The sequence below is a fragment of the Charadrius vociferus genome, unplaced genomic scaffold (assembly GCF_000708025.1).
Source record: "Charadrius vociferus isolate BGI_N301 unplaced genomic scaffold, ASM70802v2 scaffold835, whole genome shotgun sequence".
In the NCBI taxonomy this organism is placed as follows: Eukaryota; Metazoa; Chordata; class Aves; order Charadriiformes; family Charadriidae; genus Charadrius; species Charadrius vociferus.
The window spans coordinates 455,635-470,285 of NW_009648449.1; the positions used below are offsets into that span (position 1 = coordinate 455,635).

Genomic DNA, 14,651 nt, shown 5'->3' on the forward strand with positions numbered 1-14,651 from the left:
GACTTGTGCTCCAGACCCTTCACCAGCTTTGTTGCTCTTCTCTGGACATGCTCCAGCACCTCGATGTCTTTCTTGTAGTGAGATGCCCCAAACTGAACACAGTATTTGAGATGTGGCCTCACCAGTGCTGAGTACAGAGGGATGATCACACCTCACACCCTAGTCCTGCTCACTGTCCAGCCTGCGAGAGGCAGCAGGATCAGTGCCACTGCTCTCCAGCCCTGGGCTGGTGTTGTCCCCGTTCCTCCCTCAGCCCCACACGCTGCACGAGCTGTGCAGGGGGACAGAAAGGTGCCTGGGACATTTCCTTCCAGTTTAGGGAGGAAACTATGCCACCAGCTAGCTAAAGGGGATGTCTGTGTGGTCCCTATGTGAGGCCAGCTTGGAAAACTGGAAGGAGAATGTTTGCAGAGGCAAATGGAAGATGTGAAGAGAAAAAGACACAATGTCAGGGTAAGAAACGACACTGCATGAGCGCACAGCGGTAAGTCCCAGGATGTTCTCTGCATTGAACAAGCCCTTTGAACTGTTTCCCCAAGCCCAGCACAACTCCCACACCTCCCCTTCTACTTCGCAGCACCACAGCACCCGGCTTTTCGTCCTTCCCACATCAACCTTCAGCTCCTTTATCCTTTTCTATGAAGGGAGTGGACCGTCTCACCCTCTCCCTGAAAAGACAAGTCCCATCAACCAAAGAGCAACCTCTGCTTGAGCAGGCAGAAACTGTTCCCCTCGCTCCTGATCCCAGCACTACCTTGAAGCAGGACATCCCCTCCAAACCAAGGCTGACTACGTGCACACACTTTGCCATATGCCCACCAGAATAATGATAGCAGGCAGGGCAAAGAGGAGATGTTTACATTATTACAGAACAAAAGATGTAGGGGGAAAAAAAACCCTAAAAACCAAAAAGAGAAAATGGTGGCATCCAGGCACTAAGCCAATGCCTTTCCCATGACAGCACTCTGGTTTAGCACTTAAGCCAAGGTATTGTTAGCTGGCCAGGTAATGCTAAAGGAATGACATCTTTCTTATTTCTGCCAAGAGGAAGGGCCAGTGCATCTCCTGGACAGGGAAGAAATAAGAGAAGCTCCATACTAAAGTGATGGTCCTCCCTGGAAGGGAAGAATTTGGGGTTTTTTTAGAAGGAAATGAGACATGAGAGGTGCTTTGTTCCCCCACAAGGAAATACTACTTGGTCAACACAGCCTGAGGTGTAAGGTGTGGAGGAAGATAGGTTCTCTGCTCCTCACTGTGTCAGGAGAGCCTGCGGCAAAATGCCTGGATATGAGGGAATGGCCTTGCTGATTTAATCTTCAAAGCCAGTAACTGAAGCCTGGTTTTCTCTCATTTCTCCACCTACCTCTTTTATAAGTTTATCTATCTTGGCAGCTGTGAGTAAATGTTTTTATTTGCTTTTTGTCTTAACCTGTCTTGAATTAAGTATGATTTCAGTGTAATTGGATACTAATGACTCGTTCCTTGCCAAAGGATGTGGTAAATCTCCACGTAGAGCTTGAGGCACCTTACAAGCACTCTGGGTTGCCAGCTTGTTCTCCATAATATCCAAAGCAATACCGCATGTGCTGTCTCTCAGCTGCAGGGCCCTGCTGGACCTGCAATAACCAAAGGGGAAGAAATGTCTTCTAGGGATGGGAGCAACCAGGAAGATCTGAATCCCAGGGGCTTCTGTGGGGTTTGTTGGAGGATTTATGGTTTGGTGAAAGAACACGTGGTTCTTCCACCATGTGCTGAGCAAGAAGAAAGGAGAGAACCCTCCACCAGCCAAAACTGAACCAACAACTTAACGCTTGTAAGAAACTACATATATTTGTAGCCTGCCTCACTGCCAGCAGAGCTTTCAAAAGAAGTTAGGAGCAGCCACCAAAGGTAAGCTTGGCATACTGTCAGGCACACCCGTCCTTCCCTACCTGCCCACCCCTGTGTATCACCCCTTCTCGTTTCCAGCTCTTACTCAACGTATTCACCCCCTCTGTGGGCCACCAGCCTGATTTCCCAGCTCTGGCTCCAGCTTGCTCCAGGCATGAGGATGGTTCCCTGCTTGACCAAGGTTTCACCTCAAAGCATTATTCTTGTCTGCAGCCCTGTCCTGGGTTCAAGCAGGTCCCGTCTCACTGGGACCTGCTTTCCGAATAGCACCACAACACAGCTGTTCTTGCACGCAGCATGTGCCCCATTAGCCAAAACTGAGTGGCCTCACTGCGCTCAGAGCAGTTCTGTTGGAGGAGCATGGATATCTGAGAAACTATCCTTTTCTAACATCATCCTTCATCCCACCATGGCAGCAGAGGTAACATCCCTGGGATCTCTGAGCAAATCCGTGGGATCCCTCCATCCTGCCTGGCCCGGGCATGCGGTTGATGATTTCTCTGGCTGCCAGCTGGAGGAATTAAGTCCAAGTCCAAGCTGCCCAACTAGAAAAAGGCACTACCTCCACCCCTGCAAAATGCTGTTTGGAATTACATCTTCCTGCTGTTACACGCCCACCAGCCATTTGGACTTGCTCACCCCCTTTCATTCACTTTGTGGTTTTTCATGATTAATTCAGGGGAAAAAACCAAAACCCATCTGCAAAAGAGGAGCTATTTGCAAGTCCCTGCTTATGAAGGAGCTGCTCCCCTCAGTGCTTACCCCTCTGCACTGGCCTGAGGCAATCAGGAGGAATTTGGCCTCATCTTCACCACCCACCTTATTAGCACCTGCAAAAAATAGAGAGAAAGAAGGAAAATGAAGAGAGGATGGAAATAACAGATCAAAAGTGAGGTGCCTGTGGAGGCAGACAATGGCTCTACCTCTCACCTACTGGATACCTTCTCCACTTCTCACACCTTGCTCCCACTCCATGTCATCTCCTTCGTTGTCTCAGCACGACACTCCTCCTTTTGGCTGCAGTTTGACAAGCAACTGCTGGCCCTGGCTGCAAGGTCTCATCCCCTCCTTTGCACCAGCGGAGCAGATTCACCTCACAGACCATTAGAAGTTTACCCACTTTTTGGTTGGATTATCAAATTGACCCAGGTGCCGGGAGTGACCACAGACCACCAGAGCAAGGACGAGGCGCGTTGTGTAGCTGAGCCCAGTGGAGGAGCGGGGAGGAGAGGTGGGACCTCTTTACTTCGGAGCAAGGAGCTGCTAAACTGGCTCATCCTCCTTTCAAACTTCACCCTTGACACCCCGTTGTTATCCAGAATGTAATACCTTCAGTACCCTACAAGATGGTCCGTGACTTGAAGGAGCACTCACAAGCAAGTCAAGCCAAAAGCCGTCACTTATCACAGCAGTGTGGCAAAATCACCACTGCTGAGGGAGGCGCAGGAGCAGTGCGTGTTCTGATAGGGTTGCGGTGATTAATGTCTGTCTCCAACAGCTCCCGGCATTTTCCCTGGCAGCAGGTTCAGTGAATCCCATCCCGCTCCTAAGCAATGGAAAAAAAAGAACTATTCATGTTTTTTCATGCTCCCTAAAGTCCAGCACTGGCTAACTGTTTCGGATGTTTGGTTGTTTGTTTGCCTGATGAATCTGGGGCTAAATATGCAGACTTTGTTTTCAGTGGATGGGGTCTGTCTGGTACAGACCTGTTTATGAAAGCCTGAATAGACAAGTGCTTGGCCAGAAATCAAACGGCAATCAAAGGCTGCCATCGGAAAGACCCCAGCAGCCCATGGACACCCAGGTTATTAGCAGTGATGGGCCAACACATTTGGCTGCTGTAAGGTCAGCGAAGGGCTCAGAAAAGCGGGCAGCAAGTGTCATCAAGAAGTCCTGAGACTGAATCCAAAATGTTACACATCTGTGAGGTGTTCCCTGGCCCTCCCTGGAAAAGCAAAACTTACTTTGAAGCTGATTGACAAGGAAAAACTGGAAAACAAGTCCTGGGATGTTGTAGGCCTTTGCACAGCATACCAAGTGACCAAGTGACCACAGCCACCAGTGCACCAGTGTCCTTCCTGAAGCACCAACATGGTGCTTTGTATGGATTCAAAGGCAAAGCCCACCTTGGCGGTCCAAAGAGAATTGTCTGAGCTGCAGGGAAAAAATATGGGGTATGGACCAAGAGAAACTCAGAGCTCGGGGCAGGAACTAACGTGCAGGAATGAGTCAGGCAGGTTGTAACGGGAGAGGTATCGGTGTGACAGTGGAGGAGAGGTCACCTGGAAGACAAGGTGCTGATGCTATCTTGGTATCTTCCGAGAGGCCCTTAGCCCTCTGAATGGATCAGCTCTGCGCTGCATCACGCAGCCTGTCCCAGCCCTGCAGGCCCTGTCTGTCTGCTCCGGGGTCCTTCTGTGGAGGCAGGACCAAACTTGGGGTGAAGGCTACAAGGCTCTTCTGCTACAGCATGGTGGAAGCTGAGGTAGATCCCACCAGCTGGCATTCCTCCTCCAGACACCACAGGAGCAAACAGGCTCTGCATGCCCTAGGGGCTGCTGGGGTTTGGGGGAACAGAGTTTATGAGCATGTCACAACTCCCAGCATTTGGGAACTGGATGACACGATGTTTTTCTTTTTTCCTTTCGGCATAGATATTGCAGCAGGTGACACGACGTGACTTGTTCCCAGCTTGCAGAGCTCTTCATCGTGGTGGAGCAACATCAGATATGGAGCTTGGACCCGGATGCCAGTGGGAAAATGGGTTTTCCACTGCACAACCTCCACCCACTGCTGGAGAATTTCAGGTACCCCCCAAAAAAAACCTCCATAAAACCCAACAGCGCATCAAAGATTAGGGATGAGAGCAGCATCAGGCACTCAACTCTTTACTCTTGCCCTGCATCCCTGCATTTTGGCCATGTTGGGCGTCGGCCCCGACGCCCAACACCACCCGCCCTGCCCATTACCACCGCTAGGGGCCAGTGGCGCAATGGATAACGCGTCTGACTACGGATCAGAAGATTGTAGGTTCGACTCCTGCCTGGCTCGGTAGTTTTTCCTTCACTTTTTTGGCTTCCCGAAACAGCGTTTTCTCTCCAGTCCCCGCCCAACCGGGAATGAATGAAGGAAAAGTGGGAAACTTGGGGGGGGAGGGGACCAAAACCCAACAAACCAAAACAGTTAGAAAGCTGGAGATGCAGATTTCATCATTAAGGGCTTTTTTTATTTACCTAAGTTGGTACCCACACATCCTGCTCAGCATCCTTGAGATCTTACAGCTGGGTCAGCTCCATCTGCAAAGAGATCTATTTTTAAAAAATCTTCCTTATTCCAGGGATCTTTCCCAGCCTTACTGGGAACCTCCAGCAAGCAAGTCTATTCCCAAGATCTTCCAGTTTTCCACTGTCATGCACTGGCTTGGCTAACACTGGAGAATGCTCGCTCATCCAGCTTCTGCTGCTGAAACAGGGCAGGTTCAGCTGCTCTGAGGAATGTCCTGGAGAGCTAAAACTTGTGTCTAAATGCCCAGGACATCAGCTGAGAGAGCTGCCATTAGCTGAGTGATAACTAGATAGATCTGGCGACCCCAAAATCCCACTTAAGCCAGGTGAAGAATAGGTACAAATAGAAGTGTGTGCTTGCAGTACTCAAAATAGGTACACTGACAAGAGTACCTAAGTCGAGAAATAATAAAGTTTCAGATCCTAATAAAAACAGGAAAAGATGCTCTCTCATTTCCAATATTTTCCCACCCATGTGATCAGCAGGACATCTTGCCTGTGCACCTGCCACGTATCTCAAACCGCATCCGTCCGCCAGCACCTCATCACGTGGGAATGTTTTCACCATCTCTCCTTTGAAATCCTCCAGGCAGTCTGAAATTTGTTATCCTTACACTCCAACTCCCCTGCGATTCATTCTATTTCCCCTTTCTCCAGGAGAAGAGGCAGCTTTTGCTAGAAATGCAAACAAACCTTTTCCTACAACGCGGGAGCTGAAAATTTCTTTTTGTTGGGGCAGGTGTCCCCCTCCTGTACCCGTCAGGCCATTCAACAAGCCTTGATCCACCTGTTTGCCTGCCCACCTCACTCTGGTGACCCAGTGTATCAGCACGAAATGTCTTATCAACGGGATTTTTATAATCTCTAGCATCTTTCGTTATTAAGCAATACAAATTGTTAAATAAGGTATGCTCACACAGCTCAATATTGGCCCTTGCTGAAGACCAGATAGGGAAATAATTAAGCACTTGCAGGTGACCGGCCCCTAATAATTTTCTCCTAAATGAAGTATTTAGCAAGCTACACCATCATCTAATCACTGAATAGGTTGTTATTGTAGTAAAAAGCATTTAGTACATTTAAATACATGAGCATGTCCTGGAAGAGTGGGAAGCTGAGCCAAGCAGTTACATTAATGTAACAGGATCATAGCTCAACAGGGCAGAAGAGTTTCTTAGCACACAACAAGTCCTGAGATTGGTGCTAAAATTTTCTGTGGTTTGGGTTTGGTTTTTATTTTTTGGTGCATTTTTCCTGGCTTTCATTCCATTGTACTTTTATCTTTTTTTTTTTTTTTTTTTTTTTTTTTTTTTTTTTTTTGTCTTTTTCTCTGCCTTCCTATTCACTTATACGCGGTGACACAGAAATGCATGCATGTCAATACCTTCTGGGTAGGTGGAGAGAAAAAATATCTTGGAGATACAGATGGAGGGGGAAAGAAGACGGTCCCTCCTCCAGAAGAAGCTCTGGGTGTGCTTTTATTTTGTGAGCTTTCCTTTAGAAAAAGGAAAAAAGGGTGCCACTGTCTGAGTGAAAAGGAATGAAGGAGGTTGCATGAACTTCTGCAAAAAGCAGGAGCAGATACATTTATATAGGAAAGGGTGAACCTTAACCAAGAAAAAAATCAATCCTGTGGCTCTGGATGGAGTTTGTGCCTTGTCCCACACTGGGGAGTGGCACAGGGATGTGTTTTTGGACTGTGGGTTCAGATTTGACTGCTAATGTGTGCAGACATGTATGGATAACGGACACCTAAGGAAACGGATGCATTCCCTCATTTATGCTCACTGGGTTGCCCCTGTTCCAGTCCAGGCAGGATTTTCATGCCTGGATTGTTCCTGAGAGAGTTTCTGAGAGGGATGCACTGCACCACGCTGGAAGAGAAAGGAGAAAAGCTGGTGGGGCGTGTGTGTGTGTCTCCATATGCACACACAGAAACATACTAATTAATAGAGAGGTAGCCGGGGCCAGGGACGGAACACATAAAGTGTGCAACGACAGAGCAGAAGCTTGCAGGTCTGACTCCTGCTGAGCATCAGAAATCTGTTTCCCTGCTGATAATCTTGCTTGTACTATATTCCCACAGATCTGGGTCTTTCTTGCTCTCATATCTGAAATCTACCCCAGAGAAACACAGAGAAGACTCCTTCTGGGTTCTTTTGAAGGAGAAAACTTCCATCCTTCCCCTGCTATGCAGGCAGATGTGGCTGCCTTCAGACACGTTCTCTTTCTCCAAGCCAGCAGTCGTTGCCAAGCATGTTTTTCTGCACACCATGTAGCACCTGTAATGGAAAAGAAGACTTGAAGGGAAAAGGAGAGGAGACGGCAAATCAACAGAACAGAAAACAGGGAAAAAAAAGCAGAATATGAGAGCTGGCCCTGTTATTTACAACATGCTAAGCAAGCCCGTGACCATCTGCATTAAATTCCGTCTGTAAAAGGGACCCCTGTGCCCTCTCCCACTGCTCCACCTCCTCCCACGCCATCCCGTGTACCCCTTTATGGCACAACCAAAATCCAGGACCAAACTTCACGTCTGTCACCTCAAGTCAAGAGACTGTGGAACACTTTTATCCTCTCCCATCAGCCAGGATGCTCAGAGCCCTCATCCATAAGGATTATCGAGCATGTTAAAAAGCAAAATCCGTAAGGATTAATTGGCACCCTGTTCAGCAACACCCAAAACGAGGAGACCCTGTCCAGAGCTGAACTGGCACCCCAAGGAAAAGGTGACCTAGTAAAACTAATCACGACTGAGCTAAAAACGCCTTATTTTTTGGCTTCACATAAAAGAACGCCAAATATATATCATTATAAGACTGTATTATTATTAACCACATGTTATTAAATTATTTACTATTAATTAAAGGATCATTAAGTATAATAGTTGTTAATGTTCTTGTGGAAAACGACACAGCTGCCACGGCAGTTTTCAACACTTGCTGCAGGGCTGCTGACTCTTTGCAGTTATTTTCTTATTTCTTTTTTGTTGTTGTTGTTACTATTACACGCGTTCGAAACGCTGGCGCGGTCGGCGGGCAGGCGGGAAGCGGCGGCCGCGCTCCGGTCCATCACCGAGGGACCGAAAAAGCCAAAATTCTTCCAGCCTTCAAGGAAGGAAAAACACACGTCTCCTTCGAGCCGGAATCGAACCAGCGACCTAAGGATTCCCGCGGGGCGGTGCCTCTACAGTCCTCCGCTCTACCAGCTGAGCTATCGAAGGGACCTGCCAATCGCCGCCCAGCGGCCGCCCAAGCTGCCGCGGCCTTCTGAGCATGCGCATTGCGAAGGCGGCGGGCGGCGGAGGGGTGAGCGGCGCATGCGCGCAGCCGGCCTGCTGCGGGAGAGGGGTTGGGGGAGGGGGCGGCGGCGGGGGGCCCCGGGGTCTGACTACGGATCAGAAGATTGTAGGTTCGACTCCTGCCTGGCTCGGGGTGCTTTTTGGTGCCATGCTGCGTTTTTGCTTGCCCGCGGAGAGGGAATGCAAGCCGGCCTGGCCTCTCTCCCTTCCCCGGTGGGCACCAAAACCCCGTCGTGCTTCCACAGAAACTAGCAGAACACAATGACATTAGATGTGCCCATCTTTTTCTCTTAGACGGACATCTCACAAGTTATGTATTCTCCAGAAAGTGGTCCGGATAAGACTCCCAGTGCCTGTTACACAAGTGTGATCAATGACCCGAAATGAGGGTCTCCAGGCCTTTGCAGGACGTGGTGGGCTGCCCTTGCCTCGTGCCGCGTCTCGCCTGTCTGCGCACCCTGGTGTCGCGACTGTCACCAGTGCCGCGCACCGGCATAGCAAAATCAAGGCCAGCGATTCCAAACGTCAGCAGCGCTAACGAGCTCCCTCGGTTGTTTATTCTTAACAGCATGAAGCACTTTGTATAGTAAACTTGCACCGAATCCACAGGTTGCGGCTATTCCGAAGCTGTGGGATATTCTGGAGCATACCTGCCGGGACGGCCTCCCTCGCCCCACCGGTTGCGGGCCGTTCTTTGCACACTCCACAGCCTTTACATGGGTCAAGAACAAGTGGGGTTCTTTTTGCAAAATCACAGACTTCATTCAACTGCACAACAAAGATGGTCCCACGCTTTTTAAGACTGATGCATAATGGTTGTTAAAGTGATACTCTTCCTCACAGCAGCGTTGCCTGCTGCCTTCAGCCACCTCACGGTTATCTTCTGTGATGTCATTCGTTAAGACCAACCGTACTGTGTCAGGCCCATGGTGACCACAGTGCTCCCCTCCAAGGGCTGGCCTAAACCATTTTTCCCTGTGTAATTTAATGGTGCGTTAACGGGGTTAATTTGTTGGCTCTGCTGGTGCATTTGGTGAGGCACATATTTAGACTGAAAAGTGTAAGCTTAAGTGGTATTTTACATTCTTTTGCATTGTCATTTTTGGTTTGGGAGTCACGGGCGTGTAAGGGTACTCCTCGATGAACTCGGATTCAAAACAGTCCCCCACTATTAATGATGAGTGTGTGGGAACGTACGGCCGCCGCAGGAGAAGTATTGGGAAAAACAAATGCGAGCCAGGCAGGAGTCGAACCTACAATCTTCTGATCCGTAGTCAGACGCGTTATCCATTGCGCCACTGGCCCCGCACGCGAGAGGTGTGTCCTCACCCTGCTCTGTACCTCAAAGCCCGGGCGCCCGTCCCCACCCCAGCGCTGTGCGCGCTGCGCATGCGCCGAAGCACACGCAAAAGCTGTGGTAGGTTGTTAATCGATGGCGGAGGCCCATTACGCAGCTGCCTTCGATAGCTCAGCTGGTAGAGCGGAGGACTGTAGAGGCGACGCCCCACGGAAATCCTTAGGTCGCTGGTTCGATTCCGGCTCGAAGGAGAAGCGTAGTATTTTTACTTTTTTTTTTCCCCCTCTCCCTAAATGGCTCCTCGTTAAGCAGTTGCAGACACGGTGGTTTTCGTGGAAGCGATCCAGCTGCATTGCAAACCGAGCCGCCTCCGCTGCGCCTCGCCGGCTTGCAGCGGGAGCAATTGTTGTGGGAGCAGAGGACGCAGCGGCGGCTGCGGGGCTGCCAACACCTCGTTAATTCTTTAAAGGAAAACAAGATGTCTGTTGCTCTCGCTCCAATTTACCACGAACCCTCACAAAGCAAGTTAGTGCAGGAGGATACCTGTTGAGATCCCTTCATCTCATCGCAGTTAATGAGGATGTTGAAATTCTGAGGGGCTTCTTTCCAAACCTCCCCTCCTCTACCCCAAATGTCTAGACGCTATTTTTCCAGAATAAGGCTGTACCTATACGTTTACATACTGCCCCCAGAGGAATACATTGTCAAATCCAGCCAGGTGATACTTTGCACATGTTGACTCTCTCCGCTAGTGGGAAATTGCGTGTCCATACCAGTGACTTTTGGACATTATCTTATAGGTGTCAGGTACCACACAGCTGTCCCATACTATCACCTTCCTGACCCTGGGATGGGTGATGCTGGCGTGAGGGACTGAGTCTTCTTGTGTGAGACTTCCGTACCTGTTCGTCCCTCTCAAAGTGAAAGGAGATGCTGGATGTGATGATTTACCTGACTTCAGTTTGCGGAGGGAAGGAAGGGGACTACCGTCTTCCGTGGTCTTTCTCTCTGCTTTGTAACAGCACAATGGACACTTTATATCCTATGGAAAACGATAGCATGGAAAAAAAAAAATCAGTAATTTTAACTGTGCTCAGTTTTGCGTGCTTCATCATTTTTCTTTAATGATATTCTTCTAAAAAGACACAGAAATGTAATTCTTTTTGACTGAAATCATACCCATACCTTGGGTATTCATTCTGAGGGCTGGTAAGCATTGAAATAAAATTACATACAATTAATTAGGTTTTGATGTTTTATTGGATTAATCAGAGTGGTTTATCATACAAGTTTGTTGTGGATAGAAAAGTGCACAAAATACCTAAATAACTACTTATGTTGATGGTAGGACTAAATCTTCTATGATGCGTCTCCCACTTGGTATTTTGAGTGAATCTGGGTATGAGTTAACATCTAAATATGCAAAAGGACAGCTCTTTGAGGAGACATCCAGCCAAAACAGTTGCCCCTTGTCCATTTTTCAAATGCTTGGGCTTCTGTGGTCACAGATACCGGATACCATCCTAGTGAGAAATGTCCCTGTCCCGTAGCAGGCCCAGAGGATCTGGCACTCTGCGTTGGCTCTTGGACACATGCAAAACCCCCAAGTGACTTGCTGGCCCCAGGGGATGGCTGCCGTTGTCCTCAGCAGCAGCACCATTTCACCCTTTGCTGGGGGGAATCGTTCCATGTAGGTACTAACGCCAGTAAAACAACCGTGTTATATCACTGTGCTGAATTTTCTTATGTAGACAAATATTTTGCACGATATAAAGGAGGCGTTTGCAATGTGTGGCTGAAGCTCTGGCTGCTTTGCATAGGTAGGCTCATCTGCCACAACCCAAGACCGAGTTCCTCTTTGGGGAAACCCTGAGTTGTAGCTTGCCACTTGTCGGGGTGCAAAGCCATCATTTTGGACAGCTGTCTCAGCTTTTCTAGCTGTTACCAGAACAAAGTCATTGAAAGCATGGAAAAGTAAAGGGAATGCTGCAACTCATACATACAACCTTTATTAGTCAGAGTGGTTGACAGCAAAGGTGGATTTGAATATATAGTACTTTACATATAAATAAATGCAGCAAAACAGAACAAAATTGTGAGGATCTGTACATTTTGAGAAGATTAAGGAGTGTGCACCTGAACTTTACACAGAAACAGATCGTGTAAGCATAGCTATGTTCACATTAGGATCTTTCCTGAAAAGCAAACAAATGAGTAAAATAACATAGAAGAGCTAAGTCCTGAAGTTCTTATTCATTCTTTCTCCATGCATCCTCGGAATAGCTGATCCTGACAGCAGTGAGACAGGCAAATGCTCTGGTACTCTAAAACTAAGTTTCCTCTTTGGAATTAAACCATGGGATCAGACACTCAGATTTTTAGGCTGCAAGTCCTGGAGAACCCACTCAGGGCCTTGGTCACTGGTTTGTTCTGAGGTTTTTGGCTAACTGAGATAATGCATTGTGGCTCTTCCGTAGAGATCCCCATGTCAGTAAAAGGGCCTTGCAAACATGCAGCAGCTCATCCACGTGTGCATCACACTGCAAGACCAAGTCATAAATCCTTTCCAAGAAAAAAACTCACATTTAGAAAGAATGAACAGGAACCACATGACTTATGGTACCTCTCGAGCCCATGGAAATAATTTCCTTGATTTCAATAAACTTTGGATCTGGCCCATAGAGTGGGGTCCAGAGGGACATCAAAGGTGTTGCATGTGAAAAATAAATCCCCAATTACTTTTACTAATCTGGGATATACCTTTCCCTCCTTGGCTTTAGGACTGATCTCTAGCTGTTTTTGAAATCAAGGGTGCAATTCCATGGGAGCAGGACGAGGGATTTCACATGGGAAAATGATTCTGCTTATAATGTGTAGCTTTACACTAGACTTCTCTCCCAACACCTTTTCCATCTCTGCTGGAAATAGTCACTACATAGCGTGTGCACATTTTCACAGTGAATTTCTCTACCAGCCAGTAAAACTTAAGAAATCACTTAGCCTGCAGATTTGTCACATGCTATGTGCTCTCCCTATTCCTTTGTTGGGTGATAACATCTTACACCAGAGCAAACACCGTGCAAAGGGGAATAGCGAAGAAAGCCAAAAGACGTGTGTGTGTGCGCACGTGTGCGCTGGGGTGAGTGGGTGCTGGTGTCCCCCGGCATGTCTCGGAGCACTAGCTCCCCAATGCACACGCCATCTGATCCAGCCACTCGGTGGGAAGATTCGTGGCACGCAGCTACTGCTGGGAACGTGCCTTCTGGGGTCACATCTCCTCAGCGGCAGGATGGTGTCACCAGCCCTCCTCCCTTGGGACCGCCGGGATGGATGGGCACATCCCCCCGGCATCACTCGGCAGGCAGGACGGTAGTATGGATTTACATACGTATCAACGGCCTCCAAAATTATTTGCAACATGCGACCGAGGATAAAGAGGAGCCCCTGGGTGGGAGGGGAGTGAGTGCCTGTGCACAGCTCCAGCCGTGCCAGGACTTTCTCTCTTCTTGAAAGCAGAAAATAGGGCTGTCTCTGCAGGCGATGTGAGCGTTAGCTGGCCCCAGTGCCTGTGCCTGGAGAACAGACAAATAACCTGAACTGGAATTAATGACTTTTAAAATCTCCATGTGTTATGGGAACTTTAAAGAAATGTTAAAAGTACTGTTTCTTGACTTTGGAATTAGAGCTAGTGTGATGAAACTGACTCTTTTCCCATATATTTAGCTGCCACTGAATGACATTTGATGTGAAAGGTGAGAATAGAAGGAAGACAATAATGTTTCACGACTGCAGGATCCAATTTTAAGGAAGGGAATAACACTTTTGACTAGCTATATATTCACTGGTCTATATAATTTAGTGGTGCATTACGTCCCCCTTTGGACCGCAGCACTGTGATTAGAGGAGCAAAAATAGGAAATGCACCGAACTGACAATGATTGATGTAACATGATCAATAGAGAGAAATTCAGCTGTCTAAGGCTTAAAGTACTATGTCAAACCAGTGAAGTGCTAAGTGGAAGATCTCAGAAGTATTTCTTTAGCTCTTACAAATTAGAGGCCTGATTTCTTCATGCTTGCTTTAGTGCTACCCACACATATCTCCACTGATTTGTGCAGCAGTACACCTGAACACAAATCTCAACCCTACCTCTTTCTTTAAAAATCGCGCCATGTGCTCTTCAAGTGCCTGTGGCTGGGGCAGAGGGAAGGACCACAGCTCACCCTGATGAGCCGGGCTGTGAGGAGGACGGTCGCTCCCCTGCTGCTTGCCTGCCCTGCCAAGTCCTTGCTGCTCCTGCAGCCCCAGTGCCAGCGCTGGTGTGATGGCTCCTAGCCCAGTGACAGCAGGGCAGCGGGGCTGGCAGCCAGGAGCATGGTGGAATAAGCAAGCTGGCAGAAAGCTGTTGGCTGGGGACCAGTTTCCAACATTGCAGCTGCAGCCAGAGAAGCCGGGGCTACCCAACATGGGTGGTAGGCCTGTCCAGGCAAGATCAGGGGAGCTTTGCCACGGGGCTGTCACCACCTACAGGGAGAGGAGAGAGGCTCTGGGGCAGCCCAGGGCCAGTGTCTCCCTCCACTGAGGTGTTTCCCAACTGTCTCTTGGCTTTGCAGCTTGTGCAGGGGAGGACCCAGAGCCTACATATGCTTCTGGTGCTGGACAAGGCTTCTGGATTTGGAGTGACCTGTCGCGTAACCACCAGCAGAACGATCCCTGAGCACCTTGTCCTGGCTCAGGTTTATAATTGCCAGGGCTGGGCCCCAGCAAGCCACTAGCTGCTTTCCAAAGAGGTTTTCCTCTCTGGAGGAAAAGGGAAGGACAGCCCGGTCTGCTTTACCACTGACTTGGGGCATCCAGCTCTGGAGTCCCCAACATAAG

General features: G+C 48.7%; 4 non-coding genes across 4 annotated transcripts; 2 read left to right on the plus strand and 2 right to left on the minus strand.

The window, feature by feature from the left end:
• The first annotated feature begins 4,868 nt into the window (after positions 1–4,868).
• On the plus strand, positions 4,869–4,941 carry TRNAR-ACG. The gene has a single exon. It is a non-coding gene; the product is annotated as a tRNA-Arg (tRNA).
• A 3,365-nt stretch (positions 4,942–8,306) lies between these two features.
• Positions 8,307–8,397, minus strand: TRNAY-GUA. The gene is given in 2 exon segments: positions 8,307–8,342; positions 8,361–8,397. It is a non-coding gene; the product is annotated as a tRNA-Tyr (tRNA).
• Positions 8,398–9,707: 1,310 nt separating this feature from the next.
• On the minus strand, positions 9,708–9,780 carry TRNAR-ACG. Its single transcript has one exon. It is a non-coding gene; the product is annotated as a tRNA-Arg (tRNA).
• Positions 9,781–9,932: 152 nt separating this feature from the next.
• TRNAY-GUA lies at positions 9,933–10,023 on the plus strand. Its single transcript is given in 2 exon segments — positions 9,933–9,969; positions 9,988–10,023. It is a non-coding gene; the product is annotated as a tRNA-Tyr (tRNA).
• The last annotated feature ends 4,628 nt before the right edge of the window (positions 10,024–14,651 follow it).